Genomic DNA, 23,946 nt, shown 5'->3' on the forward strand with positions numbered 1-23,946 from the left:
TTTATTGTGTTGTAAATTTATCTCTCGCTGATATACTGTTAAATTTGTACATTGAGTCTGTTTCATGAACATTTTAATCAAACTTCAAAATTATCAAATTCAGCTGGGCGGTGGTTTGAAAATTTGACGCCTTGTGCCTCGATCTATTTTGTAAAATAATATGAAAACCATAAATTTCAGACAATTACATTCTCATTGGACTGATTAAAAATGTTTTAAATGTAAAATATGTCTTTCGAAATGCACAGTTCCCATATTCCTTGGAATTTTCATATAGCGCAAATACTAGTGCAAGGCTTATACTTTCATATAGCGCATAATACTTTGTTTCATAACATAAAAACTATTCACTTTCGGACAATTAGTATTAAATACAATATACATATTTCAAATTTATTTTCAAATAATGCATAATTTCAGCTTTGTTAGTTTTTCAGTTTAATGCATAATATAATATTCGAAATACCTACAGCGGCTACTTTGTATAACGATGTCATACCCTTAAACAAGACAAATACTAACCTTTGGGCGGAGACACGATACACCTTTGTGTTACTTCATGATCCAACTTATTTAAGGATAAAAATTAGTGGTTTTGCACATTTCTATCACCTTTCTTAGGTGAGAAAGGCATAGTTTCTTTCATGCATATTTAAGAGTCGACGGCAATCTTGGGTTTGTGATGTCATATACTCACCTTTCGCCTCAAAGAAAAGACAATAACTTATGTTACTTTATAATTCTACATATGAAAAAAGATATTGGTGGTTATTGCACGTTTCTATCGTTTCTCTAATAAGAAAAATTAATAAAATTTCATAGTTCGTATGTAAGCCATGGCGTCATACTGTGTTTATGACGTCATATACTGGCTTCTAGACACAAAGAGGAGCCAAGACATGTCATGTCAAGATTCTTCACATCCAATGAAAGAGATTGGCGGTTGTTGCATGTTTCTATTATTTTTCTGTGGCGAGAAATTCACACTTCTCGTACCGGAGATAAACCGCGGCGGCCATCTTGGATTTATGACGTTATAAAGGGTTTTCAGCACGGACAGAAGATAAACACTTGTGATTTACTATTCTTCACGTTAAAAGGAACATACTGATAGCGGTACTATGTTCCTATTATCAAAGGGCCAATGCAACTACAAATGTCATATAACTACATCTACGGATACATTCGAACATTATTCACGAAAGTTTGACATTTAGTCCTACAAAAAATTGATTATCTCAGTTGTTTGTTGAGATACATCAATGATTCTGGTTGCGTTCGAAAGCTATTGAAATGACCTTTGACGATTGTTTCCAAGTATTTTTCCATAATCATAGCCGTTTCAAGGTTATTTGCTATAAAACATAAAAAACTCGTTTTGAAAATAAAATTGTTCCAGCTTGCGACGCCATATTTAAAAATGGCGGCAATATGAGGCAAGTATTTATAATGACAATAGAGGCACAATGTACTCTCTGCAAAATAAAAGAGAAACGAAGTTTCTATCTTAAATGGTAATGGAGTTATACATTTTTAAACTCAGTTAAGTCGAAATTCGTTGGCGGCCATATTGATGACGTCATATACCTAAAACAAGACCTCCGCCGAGGTGGTCCTATATCAGGATTTACTTCTTATTAATAGACCTATCATCCCTGAAAGTGGTATGTTGGTATCACATTTTCCACAATTCGGGTCTATTATGCTGCTAAGCTACTAGACTAATGGGACTTCATCGCAGTGGCGGATCTAGAAGGTAAAAACTTAGAGGGGGGCAGCCAGTACCCAGTCTATGAGAGGTACATATAAACTTGCTAAAATATATAAATAAAAGCTTAAATTATTTTGTTACTAAAAGAACTGAGGGCATAGGTCCCTCCGGCCCTGGCCTAGATCCACCACTGCTTCATCGCAAAAAGTAGAAGTAAATTGATAGTTGCACTCTTGTCTTGATAATCCACGTCGAAAATCGTAATAAATCATCGCACGAAACTTTCCATTTTTTTCTGTTGGCACGCAATCTTGAAGTCAACGTAAACAACACAAATAAAACTATTGACGAAACTATTGACGATGCCAAACGACGCTATTTAACCACGACCCATGCACAGCGCTCCTTAAAGTGAGATCCACTTCCCCATTCTACTTCGTCCTCCCTTGCCAATTCTAGCTTTACTCCGTCCTCTATCCCTACCTCCGCTTCCTTTTCATATTCAGCTGTTACTTCTCGGCCTTCCACTTCTCATTCTCCTTCCTCTCCTTCCGGTGTTAGAAAAAAGCGCTCTCTCAGTCCTCACTCTTCGCCTTCTTTTTCTGCCCGTCCCCCACCTCTTCCAACTGACCGATTCTCTTTAGCATTTTCTCCCCTTCCCAGCACTGTCACAGCTTTTCAGAAACCGTCAAATGCGGCAGATCCTATACCTTCTTTTTCCTCCGCTGTTTCGTCCATCCTTTCTATTTTAGAAAAATCGCAACATAAATTTTCTCCTCCCGACTATAAATCTTGCATCACCATACTCAAGCTATTACAATCACATTCACTATAAAATCATCTGGTTCCTGCTTTTCTACTCTCTTACAATGGAACATGAGGAGTTCTCGCAGTAAAATGTATGCCTTACATCACCTCATATCTCTATTTCATCCGTCTTTTCTCTTACTCCAAGAAACCTGGCTTACAGATTCCTACCGTTTTAACACCCCTTCCTACCATTGGCTTCATGATGTTCGCCCAGACGGTCGAGGGGGACTCTCTCTCGGCATTCATCATTCTTTACCTTACGTACTACACCCTCCTCCCATCCAATACCCAGAAGTTCAATGTCAAATGGTCACCGTTCACTCTCTCACCCTGGTTAACCTCTACATTCCTCCTCACGTTCACCTTCCTGATCATCTCTGGCTCTATCTTTTTAATTTCCTTACCCCTCCCTGGATTGTGGGTGGCGACGTAAATTGTAATCACCCGTTCTGGGGGGCTCCTTTTTCCAACCCCGCTGGCTCTGCCCTGTATCGTCTACTTCCCACTTTACCCTGTACTCTTCTGAATACTGGTATTCCTACGCGTCTTCCCCGTCCCCGTGAACTTCCTACCGCACCTGATCTCACGTTTTGTTCTCCAGCTTACTCTAGCCACCTTACATGGACTGTTACTTCCGATCCCTATGGCAGTGATCACTTTCCCATCATTTTACATAACTCTACTTCTCCTTCCTTTTCATCCTCCTCCTCTATAGGTCGCCCATATTCTACTAACCTCGATTGGTCCCTTTATTCTTCCTGCTTTGCCCATTTCTCTCCCCCTCCCTCGTCTAGTGATCCTCTCCATCTTCACACTGCTTTTTGTTCTCGCCTTTCTCAAGCAGTATGACACTCCCACCCTGATCCGTCTCCCTCCATTCGTTCCTCTAATGTCCATTCTCCTTATCCTAAATGGTGGACTAGGGAATGTCAACAATGAATTTTCCGACGGCGTCAAGCCCTTAAAACATACCTCGCCACTCGTTCCTATTCCAATTTCCTGGTATATCAACAAACCCAAGCCACTACGACCCGTATTCTTCAACAAACCCGTCGTAATGCCTGGCGCCAATTTTGTTCCAACCTCCGTTATGGTTCCTCTTTATCCTCCATTTGGAAATTTTACCGGTCCCTTCGTAACAAGACATGTCGTCCTCCCTCTGGTGAATCTATTTCCTCTCCCTGGCTTCATCAATTCCATTCCCAGTTAGCACCATCCACATGTCTCTTCCCTCCTCTCTGGCTTTCACCTCTATATTCTCCAGAACCATCAACCCCTATCCATCTTCCTTTCACTATGTCTGAACTTTCTCTCATCTTATCCCGCCTACCCAACTCCTCATCTGGCAAAGACGGTATACATTACCGCCACCTACAACATCTTCCTCCACTGTACCAGAACTTCCTACTCACCTTATATAATACTGTGTGGTTTTCTGAACGAATTCCCCCTCAGTGGAAAGATTATGTCATTATCCCCATCCTCAAACCCACAAAACAACCAGGTTTCGCTGAACATTATCGTCCTATTGCCCTCTCCTCATGTCTTTTAAAGGTCTTCGAACATCTCCTGAAACAACGCCTCCAATGGTTCTGTGAACACCACCTTTTATTTTACAAACAACAATACGGTTGTCGACTAGGTTCCAGTGTTTCAGACTGTCTGTCTGTTCTTATCTCTGATATTTGGCTTGCTTTTTCCCGTACCCAGTTTCTTTTTGCCGTATTTATTGATCTTTCTCAGGCTTATGACTCTGTTCCCCTTTATGATCTCATAGATATACTTTGGCAACAAGGCATCCCTTCGAAATATCTCCGCATCATTTACAACCTTCTGGTCCAACGTATTTTGTATATTCGCCTCGGTTCCCAACTCTCTGAAGTCGCACCACTTCCCAAGGTCTTCCTCAAGGTTCTGTATTATCTCCTCTTTTGTTCAATCTCTTTCTGGCCCCGATTCTTCGCCAAACCAGTAAAACTGTCCGGGTTCTTTCCTATTGTGATGATTTAGCCTTCTATATTACTTCTCCCTCCCCACAACTAGCTATACCTCAACTCATTTCAGCTCTCACCACTTTCTCCACCTGGTGTTCTACACATGGCTTACGAATAAACTGGAACAAAACTTCCTTTCTAGTCTTTACTCGCAAACGCTCTCCCGCCCTACCCTCCCTTACTTTCACCGGTATCACTCTTCCTCGCCGTCCTTCAGTTAAATACCTTGGAATCGTTTTAGACTCTTCTTTACGTTGGACCCCCCATTATCATGTTCTACATCAAAAAACATCATCCTTCTTACGTTTAATTCGTTTTATTTCTACTTCTACTTGGTCTACAGATTTTCGTGTTCTCCTTCTGTTATATAAACAGGTTTACTTACCTATTTTAACGTATGGTGGTTTCTTTCTATCTCCATCTCCTTCTCGAGTCTTTCAAAAATTCCAATCCCTTCAATATACTACTCTCTGCCGTACTCTTAGTCTCCCTACCACCACTGCTGCCACTGCGCTTTATTCTGAGACCCGAGTTCCACCTTTAGCAATTCACTTGAAACACCTCTCAAATTCTGTCTTCAACGTTTCCAATTTACACGATCCTCTCTCCTCCCTAAACTCACTCTGCTTCGACACCTTCATACAGGCCGCAAACGTTCTCCATATCTTGCATCTCTCCCTTTCATATACTACAGTTATCTAGATCTCGCACCACATCTATTACACATCCAGCGCATGTATACTCTCCCTTGCTACTTGCATGACTATCCAGTTCTTTCCCAATCTTTTTCTATAATTTTTCCCCAATACCCTTCTACCCAACTTTTCCCTCCCGAAACTTACCAACATTGCTTTTTCTCATCCATTCCTCCTCTCCCTCAGGACACTGTTCATTTGTACTGCGATGGTTCTGGCCAGGGCGTGCATTTGGGATCAGCCTTCTACTATTCCTCTCTTCAACAATGTTTCAGCTTTCAACTGCCCCATTATGTCTCTACCTTTCTCACTGAAGCTTATGCCTTGTTTGCGACTCTTCTTCATTCACTTCAGCATCAGTATACATCTATCTGTATCGCCACTGATTCTAAATCTCTCCTCCAATCCTTACAATCTTCCCCTTGGACTTCAAAATCCTCCTGGATTCTTTATGAAATCCGTTTTCTTGTATACCGCCGGACTTCCCTCAACTATACTACTTCCCTTATTTGGTCCAAAGGCCATGTCAACATCCTCGGGAATTCTCTTGCCGATGCCGCAGCCCGTTTCGGAGCCCTGCATGGCACTCCCATAGATCTTTCAGTCTCGCCTATTGACCTTTTTCCACGACTTATTACACTTCATTATCAACGCTGGACTGCTTATAATGCTTCCTGTACAAAGGCACGTTGGTACTGGTACCATCCTTGCTCTCTCCGCTCTCCATCTTAGTTTATTCAACATCCTTTCTCTCCCTCCTACCTCCATTTTCTGCTCCGTAACAGACTTCACATTCTGTATACTCCCCAACGCTTATATCTTCTCCGAAAACGTACCACTCCACTTTGTAATTGTGGTCTCGATACTGGCTCTATCGGTCATCTCATTTTCTCTTGCCCTCTCTATCAACAATATCGCATGCCATTTCTCTCTATTCTTCATAAATTTCACGGTTCTGGCCCTTTTAATGTAGATTCATTCATTTTCACCTTATCCCCACCTGTTCTTACTGCTTATTATCTTTATTTACAAGGTACTAAGTTATTCAGCATCTTATAAGCATCTCTAAAGATTCATCTCATTTCCTCATCTTTTTCTTTTCATCATACCGAATATAATTGCCGGGAGAGCGATCTTCGCTAAGGCAAGTAACAACCGCAGACGAAGAAGAAGAAAAGTACGTAAGTTATGGTCAACAATTTCAAACGTTTCTATGCAAACAAAAGAAATAACTCCTAACTGCAATCAGTGTTGCCAAGGCTCAAAATATAGATAGTGGCCTCGTATATTTGTTCTTTTATTTGTCTAAGCATATATTGTCATGTTCTATTATTATTGAAATATGTACGTAATGGTGTTGTATTACTTTATAAATATTTTAGTGTCCTTTGCAAGTGTTATATTCTTTGTCCTTTTCTAGTTACAGCAGTATTAGGTATTTATCCTTTCCTGGAAAAAGAAACATGTTTAGGCTTTCTTCCAGTTTATTCTTAAGTACTTTTGTTGATTTCAATTTTTAATATGCGAATTAAATTTGCATTTTTCCAGTTTTTCCTTCTGTTGTTTTGCATCTATGGTTTTAGTAAATAATATCTAGTCATGTTATTATTATCTAGATATTTTGGTTTCATCTTTAAATTGCTTGCTTAGGCCAAGCACATGATTTACGCCCTTTAATATTTCCCATAGCCTCGCTGATTTGGGCTTAAGTTTAGAGTTGCTCCTCCAGTCTGAAGGTGCTCTTGGACTTTGCAACATACAAGAAAAAATGCTTAAAGTATTAAAAATTGTTACATTTCACGTAACTTCAGTACTCCGTGGGCTTCACAAAAATTTAAAAGTTTTTTTTTCATTATTTTTGCGCATCCGTTACACCTGTTTGCCATATTCGCCATATTTTACAACTACCATGCCGTTGAAACCTTCCGCGAATGTTTCCGCATCCGGCAAATAGTACAAATTTTCACATATCTTTTCTCGCATTAAACATAACTCTCCTGCCGAACTTACATTCCTAAACACCAAATAAAAACTTCAAATTATCATTTCTTACCTCATTTCTCCTGTAAATTTTCCTGATTTTTATAAAAAGCGGAGGGGTAACTCTAAATTTAACCCCTGATTTGTTGCGTATCTTTATATAAAGTAGTCTATTCATAAATAATTTGCATATTGTTTGAATATAAATATTGATAAGTTATTTAGGACAATGACGTCATATGTATTTTAAAATCAATACATGAAGCCATACGATAATTCTTCTACTGATATGTTTACGAGTTACTTAATCTGGGCCGATATGAACATATTACTTCTTGAATAAGTCTATTAATGATTATTGAACAATTACATAAATCACATGAATTAACAAAGACGAATTTATAAATTTTATAAAAAATACGTTGAAAACTGTATTGGTTGAGGAGTTTACTGGATAATACCGAGGATATTTGTCCTCGTCAGAATGAGGCCAATGATCGACACATGTTTCAAATAAAAAATTCATATCATAAAAGAATGATCGAAAATAAGCATTTCAAGAACGTAGATCGAACGTAGAACGTAGTTCTATAGAGGTAGAAGAAATAAACAATAAAGAGAGGTTATTAAAAGCTAACAGAATAAATAATTGATACAGAATAATAATAATAATAATAATAATAATAATAATAATAATAATAATAATAACGAACAAAGGCAAAAGGGCAGTAAAATGTATATTATTTGAATGACATAAATAACAGTGATAATAAAGTAATTATAAACTGGGTTATTCCCAGGAACATGACCAATATTACTGATCAGTAGAGGCGAAACGTTTTCGCTAATGCGATACATGCGAAACGCTAAAAAAAAAAAAAAAATGCATTATATGTTTCATGAAACCTCAAACTTTTCGTTTGAGAGCTAGTAATCACGTTTATATTATCGCGGATTTTTGCGAAATTCGGCATTACTAGCGATACATGCGAATGCAAACGAAAAAGTGGAATTTTTATCGCTAATAGTAACTAAATTATTGCTAATTATAACTAAAACCCGCATTTCCAATATTATTTAACTTAAAAAAAACATTGCATTTACGAAAAAGCTCTGCAAGTTATTTGGTTCAGAAACTGTGTCACTTCATAAAGATGTAGACATCAACAAAACTGAACTATTGTTAAAATCCTTGACTGGTGAAAATGTTCATGATCTGTTTGTTCCTTACCGTAAATTTAAAAGTAAGGTTATTGAAGCTCTTAACAGTGAGGATAAGGAAGTTGACATTGTATCATTGTTAAACAGTTTGAAAGATAATCATAGGTTATTTACTGTCAGCTCATTACGTTCAGTATGGTTGCCAGTCTCGAGTGTTGATGCCGCGAGATATTCTTTTTCAAGTATAATATGATTGTTACTGACAGGAGAATAAGCTTAAAAGAAGAATTGGTAATGCCTTGCTGCATGTTATCCTTTAACTAAGGATTCACGTTAGAGGAAGTGTTTAAACTTTTGCATTAATTTGTAGTGAATACATTCGTTAGAATATACACCTAATCAAGTTACATCCTCATTTTTGTATAGATATAAACCTTACTACCAAACATCTGTTGGTTACAAGTTCCTTAACAAAAAATAAACTTGTGCTACATTTAAAAAATGCTATATAAATGCGAAAATAGTGATAATTAAACCTACAAAATATTAAAATTGTTGCGAAAAAGTTTCGTCTCTACTGATCAGTCTTAAACGCTCCCTGAGATTTTAGAATTTTGGACATTCTACAAGAGTGTGTTAAATACTCAGTAAAAACGATGCACTCTTCGCTACCGCTACACATTAAATAGGAATGTGTGAGATTACAAGTGTGATACGCAAGTGAGTCAAGATCACTACCTGATGATGTCTGCCAGTTTCCCAAAATAGGTTCAACAAAGTAATTTTAGTTTGCTTGATGTCAGTGCTTGCAGTGAGAGTTGGACGTAATTTCTATTGAAAGTGAAGTATATTAAGAGTTTTTAGTGTAACACTTGCCAATTCGACGTTATTGGTTACAATGTTGACACATTTGTTTTTTCCTGAAACCAATATGTCCCGGGACACAGAAAATAACGATCCTAAAGTCGTGTTTCTCAAGCTGATGATATCCCCCTGTATGTTTTCCACAAAAGGATGTTTCCTTAAGATATTCTGCTGGAATACCAAAAGAAATCTGCGCTCTGCAAATCAATGTAAGTAAGTAAATAACTCAACAAAAGCTGAAGTATACATTTCAGAGTCAGTTTAACTGCTGTCAGTTAAGCAGTGAATACTGAACAGAGGCAATAAAAAATAAATTTCGAACTGATCTCGTCTGTGACGAAGGTACAGCCATCGGAATTCTCCTTTTTTGAACCTTTTGTGTAAAATATTAAAACCGGGGTACTGTTCTAGCAATGTATCGACTTCATGCGGGGATTCGTATGCACTTTTGCATTGTTATTGTATGACGAAAAATGAATACAGAACCTTCATGAAGTCAACAAGCATAGTGGAAGAACACAATCAAGTAGCAAATAAAGAGACAGGCACACAATCAGTTGTACGATAGTACGAGTATACCGCAGGTGTGCAACGTGAGGACTGCTACAAACCGGTTGTAATGGCCACCATGCAGAAGAAAACAGCAAGAGCGGTAAGAAATACAACGTACATTGGATATAAAATTTATAAACACTCTTGCTAAGCATGTTATGTTCCTTTAGGAAGAGCTAATGGGAAGAGCGCCAGTAGCTATCCAAATTGGAAGATGGCAAGAGTGCTTCAACAGAGGAAAAAAGCAAATGAGTACGCCACACAATCACAGTTTAACTTGGAATGAATTAGACTATGGTATAATCTTAACAGAGCAATTAGATCATTGCAATAGGGTAGTGCACGAAGTAAATTTGTATAACTAAGTATATTTCGAGCAAGAGAATTCGAAGAGATCGGATACTAGGTTACTTAATTTTACAAATGTGTACTGCCCATGTTAAAGTGAAGAAAGATCAATCTCGGAAATCGGATCACACACTTTACGAGATTCAAGATACAACTCCCAAACAGTAGGGCATCTCTATGTTGAAAAATGTGTACACACTTTGTTTTATTACTACAAAGTAAAAGTCTATTTCTATCCATCAGCAAAAAGTAAGTTTTAGCAAAACTTGCCGAGTAATGGTATAGCAAATATATCGGAAGGAGTATCATTAAAGTAAACATCACAGACAAAAATATAAATATGCAACAGAACATGGTGGACGGCGGTAGTAAAGGGTGTCTTTAAGAACATTCCAAACAGGAACACCTTTTTTCATTATTTCTTACAGAAATCACTCTGAAAGCCCAGCGCCCCAATCTGGTAACCATTGACAAAATCCCGAAATTTTAATAATGTCCCAGGTAAATATAAATTTTCGGAAAAATTGCATATTAATTAATGATCTATCTGTTAATACGAATCGACTGATTCCCATCCCGTCCCTGTCGACAACTTGTCCACATTGCCCAAAATCCCGAATATTTATTAATATCTCGGGTTAAAATTGAATTTTCGGGAAAAGGACATACCAAATATTGATCTACTTGTTAATACGAATTGAATGATACCCATCTCTTCTCTGTAGACAACAGTTCACTATTGCCCAAAATCACGAATTTTTATAAATTTACCTAGTTAAGATTGAGATTTCGGAAAAATGACATACCAATTCTTGATCTACTTGTTAATACGAATCGAACGATACCCATGTCGTCCCTATCGACAATTGATCCCCATTGCACAAAATATCGAATTTTCTTAATTTCCTGGTTCAAAATTGAATTTTCAGGAAAATGGCCTACCAATGATCTACTTGTTAATACGAATCAATAGAAACCCATCTCGTCTCTATCGACAACTGGTCCCCATTGACGTAAATCCTGAATTTTTATTAATTTCCCGGGTTAAAATTAAATTTTCGGGAAAATGGCATATCAATATTGATGAACTTGTTAATACAAATCGAATGCTCTGCATCTCGTCTCTGTCTCCAACAGGTCACGAGTGCCCAAAATCCCGAATTTTTATTAAATTATCGGGTTAAAATTCAATTTTCAGGAAAATGGCGTACCAATCATTGATCTACTTGTTAATTCAAATCGAATGATACCCATCTCGTACCCATCGACAACTGTTCCTCATTAGCAAAAAACCCGAAATTTTATTATTTTCCAGGTTTAAAATTGAATTTTCGGGAAAATGGCACACCAATTATTGAAGTAATTGTTGATTCGAATCGAATGATACCCATCTCGTCCCCATCGACAACTGTTCTTCACTAGCGAAAATCCCGAAATTTTATTATTTTCCCGGGTTAAAATTAAACTTTCAGGAAAATGACATACCAATTATTGATCTACTTGTTAATACGAATCGAATGATGTCCATGTCATCTTTGCCGACAACAGATCACCATTGCCAAAAATTCCCATATTTTTTTAAATTCCCAGTTAAAATTGACTTTTCGAAAAATGACATACCAATTCTTGATGTACTTGGATATACGAATCAAATGATACCCATGTCGTCCCTATCGACAATTGATCCCCGTTGCACAAAATATCGAATTTTCTTAATTTCCCGGTTCAAAATTGAATTTTCAGAAAAATGGCGTACCAATTATTGAACTAATTGTTGATTTGAATCGAATGATACCCATCTTGTCCCCACCGACAACTGTTCTTCACTAGCGAAAAACCCGAAATTTTATCATTTTCCCGGGTTAAAATTGAATTTTCAGGGAAATGACATACCAATTATTCATCTACTTTTTAATACGAATCCAATGATACCCATCTCGTCCCTGTGGACAACTGGTACTCATTGCCCAAAATCCCCAATTTTCTTAATTTCTCGGTTTAAAATTAAATTTTCGGGAAAGTGGCATACCAAATATTGATCTACTTGCTAATTCAAATCGAATGATACCCATCTCGTACCCATCGAAAACTGTTCCTCATTAGCAAAACACCCGAAATTTTATTATTTTCCAGGTTTAAAATTGAATTTTCAGGAAAATGGCATACCAATTATTGAACTAATTGTTGATTTGAATCGAATGATACCCATCTTGTCCCCACCGACAACTGTTCTTCACTAGCGAAAAACCCGAAATTTTATCATTTTCCCGGGTTAAAATTGAATTTTCAGGGAAATGACATACCAATTATTCATCTACTTGTTAATACGAATCGAATGATGTCCATGTCATCTTTGCCGACAACAGATCACCATTGCCCAAAATTCCGATTTTTTTTTAAATTCCCAGTTAAAATTGACTTTTCGAAAAATGACATACGAGTTATTGATCTACTTCATAATACGAATCGAATGATATCTCTCTCGTCGCTGTCGAAAACAGGTCTCCATTGTACAAATTCCCGAATTTTCTTAATTTCCTTGTTTAAAATTGAATTTTCAGGAAAATGGCGTACCAATTATTGATCTACTTCTTAATATGAATCAATAGATACCCATTTCGTCCCCTTCGACAACTGGTCCCTATTGCCCAAAATCCCGAATTTTTATTAATTTCTCTGGTTAAAATAGAATTTTCGGGAAAATGACTTACGAATTATTGATCTACTTTTTAATACGAATCGAAGGACATCTATCTCGTCCCTATCGACAACTGGTCCGCATTAGCCAAAATCGCGAATTTTTATTAATTTTCCCGGTTAAAATTGAATTTTCGGGAAAATGTAATACCAATTGTTGATCTACTTTCTAATACGAATCTAACGATACCCATCTCGTACCTGTCAACAACTGATTTCGATTGCTCAAAATCCCGATTTTTTTAAATTTCCCGGTTTAAAATTGAATTTTCGGGAAAATGGCATACCAATTATTGATCTACTTGTTAATGCGAATCGATAGATACCCATCTCGTTTTTATCGACAACTGGTCCCCAATGCCCAAAACCCAGAATTTTTAATAATTTCCCGGGATAAAATATAATTTTCGGGAAAATGGCATACAAATTTTTGTTCTACTTGTTAATACGAATTGAATTATACCCATCTCTTCTCTGTCGACAACAGTTCACTATTGCCCAAAATCCCGAATTTTTATAAATTTACCTAGTTAAAATTGAGATTTCGGAAATATGACACACCAATTCTTGATCTACTTGCTAATACGAATCGAATGATAACCATGTAGTCCCTATCGACAATTGAACCCCATTTCACAAAATATCGAATTTTCTTAATTTCCCGGTTCAAAATTGAATTTTCACGAAAATGGCGTACCAATTATTGATGAACTTGTTAATACAAATCGAATGCTCCGTAACTCGTCCCTTTCTGCAACAGGTCACGAGTGCCCAAAATCCCGATTTTTTATTAAATTATCGGGTTAAAATTAAATTTTCGGGAAAGTGCAATACCAATTATTGATCTACTTGTTATTATGAATCGAATGATACCCATCTCGTCCTTGTTGACAACAGCTCCAAATTCCACAAACACACCGAATTTTTATTAATTTCCTGGGTTAAAATTGAATTATCGGGAAAACGACATATCAATTATTCATCTCCTTGTTAATACGAATCGAATTGTACCTATCCCGTCTCTGTCGACAACAGCTTCGCATTGCCTCAAAACCCAAATTTTTATTAATTTCTTGTGTTAAAATTGAATTTTCGAGATAATTGGATACTAATTATTGATCTACTTGTTAATACGAATGGGTCTCGTCCCTGTTGACAACTGATACCCATTGCCAAAAATCCCGAATTTTTTTAATTTCTCGGTTTAAAATGAAAATGAAATGAAATGAAATCTTTCAGTTTTACGTCCCACGTTATGCCGATTAGGCTAAAGGAGACGGTGATGATGAGTAATGAATGAAATGGTGGAATGAAGAAAGTGGGAGGAAACGGGAGAACCCCGAGAAAACTCACGCACACGGTGTTTGTCCACCACAAAGTTCACTTGGCGGGGACTGGAATCGAACCCGGAACCCCAAGCACCAGAGGTGAACGCTCTACCACTGAGCCACCGCGGCCCCCAGTTTAAAATGAAATTTTTGGGAAAATGGTATAACAAATATAGATCTACTTGTTAATACGAATCGAATGATACTCATCTCGTCTCTGTCGACAACATGTCTCAATTGCCCAAAATCCTGAAATTTTGTTAAATTGTCAGGTTAAAATGGAATTTTCGGGAAAATGGCATACCAATTATTGAACTACTTGTTAATTCGAATCGAATAACATCCATATCGTCCTTGTTGACAACAGGTGTCCATTTCTCAAAATCACGAATTGTCTTAATTTCCAGGTTTAAAATTGAATTTTCGGGAAAATGTCATAATAATCATTGATCTACTTGTTAATACGAATCGAATGATACCCATCTCGTCCCTGTCGACAACTGGTACCCATTGCCCAAAATCCCCAATTTTCTTAATTTCTCGGTTTAAAATTAAATTTTCGGGAAAGTGGCATATTAAATATTGACCTACTTGTTAATTCAAATCGAATGATACCCATCTCGTACCCATCGACAACTGTTCCTCATTAGCAAAAAACCCGAAATTTTATTATTTTCCAGGGTAAAAATTGAATTTTCGGGAAAATACCATACCAATTATTGAACTAATTGTTGATTCGAATCGAATGATACCGATCTCGTCCCCATCGACAACTGTTCCTCATTAGCGAAAAACCCGAAATTTTATTATTTTCCCGGGTAAATAGAATTTTCGGGAAAATGACATGCCAATTATTGATCTACTTGTTAATACGAATCGAATGATGTCCATGTCATATCTGCCAACAACAGATCACCATTGCCAAAAATTCCCATTTTTTTTAAATTCCCAGTTAAAATTGACTTTTCGAAAAATGACATATCAATTATTGATCTACTTCTTAATTGGAATCGAATGATATCTCTCTCGTCGCTGTCGACGACGTACAAATTCCCGAATTTTCTTAATTTCCCGTTTTAAAATTGAATTTTCAGGAAAATGGCGTACCAATTATTGATCTACTTCTTAATATGAATAAATAGATGCTCATCTCGTCCCTTTCGACAACTGGTCCCTATTGCCCAAAATCCCGAATTTTTATTAATTTCTCTGGTTAAAATAGAATTTTCGGGAAAATGACATACCAATTGTTGATCAACTTTTTAATACGAATCTAACGATACCCATCTCGTACCTGTCGACAACTGATTTCGGTTGCTCAAAATCCCGATTTCTTTTAAAATTCCCAGTTAAGATTGACTTTTCGAAAAATGACATATCAATTATTGATCTACTTCTTAATTGGAATCGAATGATATCTCTCCCGTCGCTGTCGACGACGTACAAATTCCCGAATTTTCTTAATTTCCCGTTTTAAAATTGAATTTTCAGGAAAATGGCATACCAATTATTGATCTACTTCTTAATATGAATCAATAGATGCCCATGTCGTCCCTTTCGACAACTGGTCCCTATTGCCCAAAATCCCGATTTTTTATTAATTTCTCTGGTAAAAATTGAATTTTCGGGAAAATGGCATACCAATTATTGATCTACTTGTTAATGCGAATCGATAGATACCTATCTCGTTTTTATAGACAACTGGTCCCCAATGCTCAAAACCTAGAATTTTTAATAATTTCCCAGGTTAAAATTTAATTTTCGGGAAAATGGCATACGAATTATTGTTCTCTTGTTAATACGAATCGAATGTTAGCCATCTGGTCTCTATCGACAAAAGAGCCCCGTTGCCCAAAATCCCGAATTTTTATTTAATTCCCGGGTTAAAATTGGATTTTCGGGAAAATGGTATATCAATTTTTGAGCTACTTGTTAATATGAATCGAGTGATTACCATCTCCTCCCTGTCGACAACTGATCCCCATTGCCCAAGTCGTTCCACCATTTTTCCTGTTATGCTTCATATTTTATTTAAATATCAATTTACATTGAAGGAAATAGATTTTAAGACGAAACTTGCGAAATTTGTACCTTTACTGTCTTAGTCACAATAACAAAATTCTAGTGTAGCAGCTCGAGAACGGGGGTGCGGTAAGGTTTGAAAACTAATTTCTCTAGGGTTATTCCATTATAAATGATCGAACACTCCCCAGTCGACCATCTGGGATTTTGATGAAATTTGACACATAGGCACCTACATCCCTCGTAGAAAAGCCTGTATTTTTTAAAATTGTCAGTCTCTACCATTTCTTTGGAAATTGTCAGAAGTGAGGCAGTTCGCAGCGTGACTTGCTGAACACACTAATTATTTAAGTTTTCAATGAGGAAGAACTCGGTTACTAATTATGTTACATGAGTAAAACTTTTTTTGAAATTAATATATGCATCGTTGTAATGAAGTAACATGTTGAAAGCGGCCATGACCATTTTATGTTCGGATATATAAAATGTCAAAGTCAGAACTTTTTTACGTCACCGTTTTTAAAGCTCACTTTTTAACGTGTCACATATTTTCGAGATACAACAACAAATGTCTATATTTGTGTGCAGTACCTCCCAAGGTAGTGAACTATATGCACCAGTAATGCAGAACTGTTTACACTTTATTTACAGGATTTATGAGAGATTAAAGTTGATATCATTGTAAAAAAAATGTTTTTTTTTTTCAGAGACCCATTTAACTATGTTGACAGTTGGATATCAGTGTGATATTCATGTATGTGAGTATAATATTGCTACTTATTTAACAAAACACTTGTGTGAATTTCAAAACCCTGATGTATTTCCCTCCATTGTAAATCATCGCCATTGTCAACAGGTGTCAGCAGTCTTTCAGGTTTAGAACGTATATGGAGAATGGAGGTAAAGACGTACGTGTGGGCCAGGTGTAATCATTTACACTGATTGTTCACTTGAAAACATATATTGTAAGACTGTAAGAAGAAACAACCTGCTATAGAAATTAATTGCTACAATATAGTACAGTTCTATGGATCAAAATTACAATTTAGTATTAGTAATAAGAAATTGAGCTTTCAAATAGGTAAAGACATGCAGACTAAGTGAAAAGGAACATAATCAACCCGTGGAGCAGGTTACGTAAGCAAATGATACGTGCACCTTGTGAAACATAAATGATTTAAAACTATAGAAACTTATATGAACTAGCACTTTGCATAAAAACACACCTTTCTTTACTTTTTAAGACATGCTAGTACTTTTGGTAACTATTATAATCCAGTCTCTATGTTCATCCACTGTTTCCTTGTAATAAAAGAACTTCTAGGGTATAGATATAATTTAATGGTATTCAGACTTAGTCTTCATCTTTCCGCTGAGGACTCAGCTGATACCATGAAATTCATACGTACATCTTTATTTTCACATGACACTTCGTTGACCATATCAACGTACCGCCTACTGTCATACATGCATGCAACGTACACATCACTATGAAGTTTATGTCGCCATTCTTCTCTTGCTTCCACCAGATACACTGTGGTACTAAACTCGTCTGCAGAAATTATCTTCATGAGGACTGTGTTTGCCTCAGTTGGTATAAATGCATGGTGAGGGCGAATTCCAGGAATGGTCTTCAAGTTTGTTTGTCTTTTCTATGCATTCACCTTCCCTCGAGATATCTTCAGCAGGCATAGTGTATACCTTTAAAGTTGCTGTCAGCCCATTCGCACATTCCTTGGTCTTGTAGGCGACTGAAGACTGGCGCTGACTGTCAGTCTTTTTGTAGTTGCTCCTACACCATCACATGGGCTTTTGCAGTGGGATGTTGCGAAATAGTGACATTCTGCTTTGATTTCGAAGAAAGTTTCATGCTGACATAGATTGTAAATGTTCTTGTAATTTTTATATTTGATCCAGCACCATCACTGAAGTAAATTATCTTATCAATCTGCCTATCTTGAAGTATTTGTGTCAGGTGTGTCGTGAAATGCTTTAGGAATATACAGATAGTATTAACATTATGCTGCAAATTCTCTGTAATGCAACAGAAATTGATACATTACAGGATTCCATTATTATTACAGTACACCACGAAGGGATGCACTGTTGCCTGGAATTTCTCCCAGTGGTACCCCTGAACCTCAACCTGTATAACAAAGGCGTACTTTTCGGCAAAGTCCAGTAAAACAATTAGCTCTGTTTTCTGAAGTGAAGTTTTAATGTTACTCAGGTATGCAGCTAAGTAATAGTGCTCTCAAAGACTATCAATTCCCTGAGTCAATGAGTCACAAAACTCATTCACCGAGAGCTGAATGATTTGTAATGTCAACCGGTCTGTGTGAGTGTAGTTTTTAAATTTAACACAGTTATCACTTTCAAGTAAGTGATATTCAAAACGTTTATTACATAATCTTGCACAGCCTCCTTCCTTCCACAATTGACAAAGTAATGTAAATACACTGCCTCTTATATGTCTTTCAGTTTCTTCAATTCAGATTTCTTGTAGAATGATAATTTGGGGCATTTGTCACCATTCCAAACACCTAAACTACAAGGTTCCATTTCTCTGATGTGGTTCACAAATGCAAAATGCTACTTGTGTGATAATCATATACTACTTAAATCTAGTAGCCAGGTATAAGAAGTATGTAATAAATCAGGCTCTAGTAATACCATCTGTTGAGCATCTCTCTAATTACTTCCATTTTCCATACCCGTTGTAAACCTGAAAGACTGCCGACACCTGTTGACAAAGGCGATGATTTACAATGGAAGGAAATACATCAGGGTTTTGAAATTCACACAAGTGTTTTGTTAAATAAGTAGCAATGTTCATACAAAATATCACACTCATATTCAACTGTCAACATAGTTAAATATGGCTCTGGAAAAAAACATTTTTTTTATAATGATATCAACTTTAACCTCTCGTAAATCCTGTAAATAAAGTGTAAACAGTTCTGCTTTACTGGTGCATATTGTTCACTACCCTGTGAGGTACTGCACACAAACACAGGCATTTGTTGTTTTATCTAGGATATCTATGACACGTTCAGAAATGAGCTATATAAACGGTGACGTAAAAAAGTTCTGACTTTGACATTTTATATATCCGAACATAAAACGGTCATGGCCACTTTCAACATATTACTTCATTACAACAATGCATATATTAATTGCGGAAAACGTTTGGCTCATGTAACATAATTAGTAACCTAGTTCTTGCTGATTGAAAACTTAAATAATCAGTGTGTTCAGCAAGTCTCGATGCGTACTCCATCACTTCTAAGTCAATTTCTCAAGAACTGGTAGAGACAGAAAATAAAAAAGAAATACAGAATTTTTTACGAGGGATGTAGGTACCTGTGTGCCAAATTTCATCAAAATCCCAGATGGTCGACTGGAGATTTTTTCTAATTTCGATGATTATACAGTCGCTCTCACAATTGAGCGAACACCTTATTTATTAACATAAAAATACACAAACGACATTTACATAAGTAAAGTAGGTATTTGAAACTTAAAATATTGCTTCCTGAACAGATTTAGAACAAATTAGAATACATTTTCCTCTTAAACATTATTTCATAAATGAGTAAAAAATGTAAGAAACAAAATTGTGTGTGTTTCTGGAGTCACAAAATTGAGCGTACACGCTTGAATATGCATTTGAATATTGAGCATACACATTTGAATATTGAACAGAAAATAAAGTTCAGTAGTTGGTAGAGGCGCTCCTTTGGCTTTTATTACAGCAGCTAACCTTTTAGGCATGGAGTGTACATATTTGTGGGTCACTGAAGGAAGAAGTTTGCTCCACGCTTCTTGCAGAATCCTTTTCATCTCAGTTTTATTCGTTATTTTATGTTTTTCTAATTCCCACCACAAATTCTCAATTGGATTTAAATCTGGAGACTGTGGTGTAGTTTCCAACCTTTGTGTTATTTATTAGCTTAAAATAAATAAATTCGAAGCTAAAAACATTAAATCGACAGAAATCTCGAAAATTACCAACTCTGCTAAAGTGAGAAATTTTGAAGAACGTGGGGAAATTCTGCAGTTCAACACGAAGCAGCGACATCTATGTCATTGAGAGAGACGTGGATTAGATCTACAAACGAAAATTTTAACGAAATATTTCTAATATGTCTTATTATATGCATTATCAGCGAACTCCAAATATATATGAATCTATGCTAAGTATTAACTTATAGATAGAGCAAAAAGTGGAATTTACCTATGGAAAAAGACGAATTCTTAGCACAATCGTAATCAAAAATCGTCTTTAGTGTACAACAGATTCAGTTCACGTAAGAAAGCAAATAGCTCAGTTAAAGCAACTACTCTGTGTGCCGAAGGAAATGGGTAAGAGCCCCATGAAAGTGCCGTTATCAAAGAAAAAAGAGAAAATGTTATTGTCGCACTTGCATTAGTGTCTCTAATTTTTGTTTGCAAACTGTTTCGTAATTATTTCTCCTGTGCTCACTGCTCACTACATGCTCACTGGTGCATAACGAATGTTTTCCAGTAAATGTTAATTCTAATTTCGATAATTTTATAAAGTTTCACAATGTTTCTTACTTGATAGTCTTCTATCTACTTTTTGGGACACTTTGATAACCGATTTCCCTATTAAATGTTTAATGATCCATATATATACTTAAATACGGAAAAGTTTTACAATGTATTTGTCTTAAATTGAAGTTGTTTTGAATTTACCACATGAGGTAACTAGCCCGAAGGAGAAGAACTGAAGTAACTGATATTCTGCGTAAAAGCAACCTGTTGTAGAATGATGATGCTTCTTACCTTCAGCACATAACCTTTACGTTAGAGAGTCAGACAGAGAAAAATCCTGTTTTTTCCTCCCCTATGACCACTCATCTTAAAGCTCTACATGTAATGATTCGTGTCACATAATTTCGGCTCTACAAAGACATTCATATTTATTATTATTATTATTATTATTATTATTATTATTATTATTATTATTATTATTCCTAAATATGCCACCCTTATATAATGTAGTAATTTTAGACATCTTAGTTTAAAGTGCTTTCTTTAGTAATAATTTGAGCAACCACGTAAGAAAATTTAAAATGTATGAGGGGGCACGACGTTTTATTTCCCTCCTCTCTTTTCAGCACCGTTCCAACAGAAAGTATATAATTTCTGACAAACAGGGCAGACAAAATGAATAAGAAATATACTTAGAGTATCCTTTCCTCCTTCGTGAATGGAATATCACGTAACATTTTTTATTCTACTGAAGACGACCCTAGGCTGTTATGTTTAGATAACAAAAGAAATACCTAATATATTTATTGCGCCCCTTGATTGTAATATTATCTCTTCTTTATTTGTTCGAGGCCGCACTACACAACCAAGGGTGACAAAAAGAATAGGAAAAGTGTCTAAAGATTACAAAGCACTTTATATTTTGTCAGAAACAAGACAGCGTATACACAGCATTGCTTTCGTTAACAAGTGTTTCACCCTTGAGTCGCTTATAAAATTATGCAGAGTAAATTTTGCCTATCATTGTTCTAGAGGGATTTGTCCAGGAAGTTTGGTGTCGGGCTAATAACGATGAGTATGTTTATTTACATCACCGTTAAAGAAATAACAAACTTTTTGAAAGAACTTACTGAGGAAATATCATATCCTCCTTTTACTTAATTGCATCTAGTGTTCTGAGTGAAAGATCTATGGAACTATTAAAAAAATATATATTCCGGTTTCCACGCTGATGGTATAATTCCTTAAGCAGTTATTGAATTACGTTCGAAGCATAGGCGTAAATAGCGCCCCCGCAACCATGTGACGTGGGGACTGCACAAGCTAAAAGGCCAAAAAATATACAGAAAGTACGCAGGGGCAGATCAAGTCAATTTTTCACCCGGGCACAGTGACTTTTTGGCTCCCTCCCTATAGTACTAGAATATATTTTATAATGTATCATAGTGTTTTTAATATTTTAAACCCATTTTTCAAAAAGACATTTATTACCTAGAAAAACTTCACAAAGAATATGGTCAGCTCTAAACAATACGAACTCCGCCCCCCTTCGCTTGGTCTAGTGGCTAGCACGCCTGCCTTCTGTGGTACCGGGTCCAATTTCTGGTGGATTACTGTTGAACGATAAAAGTGGTTCGAATTCCACTATAATTACCATCCACATCTCCTTTGGCCATTAAGGCATAACCGTGGAACGCTAAACTCAAGTAAACAAATAAACAATACTTACTCTCCCGCCACTCTTTATTCTACATGCCATCTCTCCATTCTTCGATACAGTCCCGTTAGTAGTATGAAACTCTCCTCTACCATGGTTATGTAATTGCCACTATTTTACAAGAGTATAAACCAAAAAGTTCAGTAGAAAACACATTATAAAAATTACTTATTGAGGCTCTTTGGCGCCCCTCTTTATCTGCCGCCCCGGGCAGTCGCCCGGCCCTTGGTACACCCCTGAAAGTACAGACGCATAACTAAGGACTGCGGAGGAGAGGCTAACCTTCATGTTATGCCACTGGTTTGACGTGTTGAAATGTTCAGTGACTGATCGGTTAGTGAAATAATTTCGACGATTACTGATGTTCAAAGTTTAGCTAAGACAAAGTTACCTAACCAATTACATTTGATATCGCGATGCCACAATTTGATTTTCCCTCACATAAAAAAATATAATAATAGGAATAAAAACCCTTACTCGTACTGGGCTCGAACTAAAAAACCTAATTCGTACAGACTAGTTCCTCTGACCAATTGAGTTTCGATTTCTTACGCGAAGGAAGTCTTATATTACGAGGCATGCTTTTCATTATCAAACTGTTCGAAGTAATACGAAAATGGCTTAAGAACAGAGACGGAACTGAATTACCACTCGATTGACCTTGAGGGCAAATCACCAAAGGGTAGCTATAAACGTAAGTTCAGCATGCATTTCTGTGGAGTTCTGTTCAGTATTCCTATCTGCCAATCACGCTTGTTCGTAGGAGTATTATTTTACAAACCTAACCTATCGAGAGAGCACAATGGCAGAGAACCAAAGGGAAGGAATTCTTGCCCTTGTGTACGTGGAATACCACCATGTTCAATAAAACTGTGGCTCTCCTTGAAGTGATATTTTATCGAAAATAGCTCGTTTTGTTTATATATCCGAAGTTTTTGAGGGTTTCAAAATGAAGAAACGTTACTTACAAACAAAGGTGCATTTAAAGGGTGGGTCCAGGGAGTCAGGACCCCCTCTGAAATACCAATTTTTCTGTAAATTTACCCTAATTTTGGGGATTGTCTTTTAAAATGTTATTATAATTTATCCTAATATTTAAGTCGGATCCATCCCGAAATAAATTACTGCAAACGTGCCTGCCGACAATTTTCAATATATTCGTTAAATAATAAAGTAAAATAACTAAATTAGGACCAAAAGCTTCAACACGGGCTAACTTTTGTCCACTGCCAATATTGTTAGGAGGGATATTAATAGCAAAAACTTTAGTCAATGCTGAACCTTGGAACTTCACTCCGACCAGCAAACCTATTATTGAGAACTACATATGAAACATTTTATCGAAATTTATCCAGCCTTTATCTGGCATGAAATTACTATATACGCCAAAATGCACTCTCCTAAAATGTGTATCTAAACATTGCTCTACGTATCTACGAAGCACTGAAAAGCAAGCGTAGCTTTTTTTCCTACCGCCTAAAATAAGTTTGGTTTACTAACAGCCGAAAATCGAAAAAAGCTATTTTCTCAAAAATGGCTTTAACATTTT

Source organism: Thermobia domestica, chromosome 3 (genome assembly GCF_964235325.1).
Source record: "Thermobia domestica chromosome 3, izTheDome1.hap1.1, whole genome shotgun sequence".
Lineage (NCBI taxonomy): Eukaryota > Metazoa > Arthropoda > Insecta > Zygentoma > Lepismatidae > Thermobia > Thermobia domestica.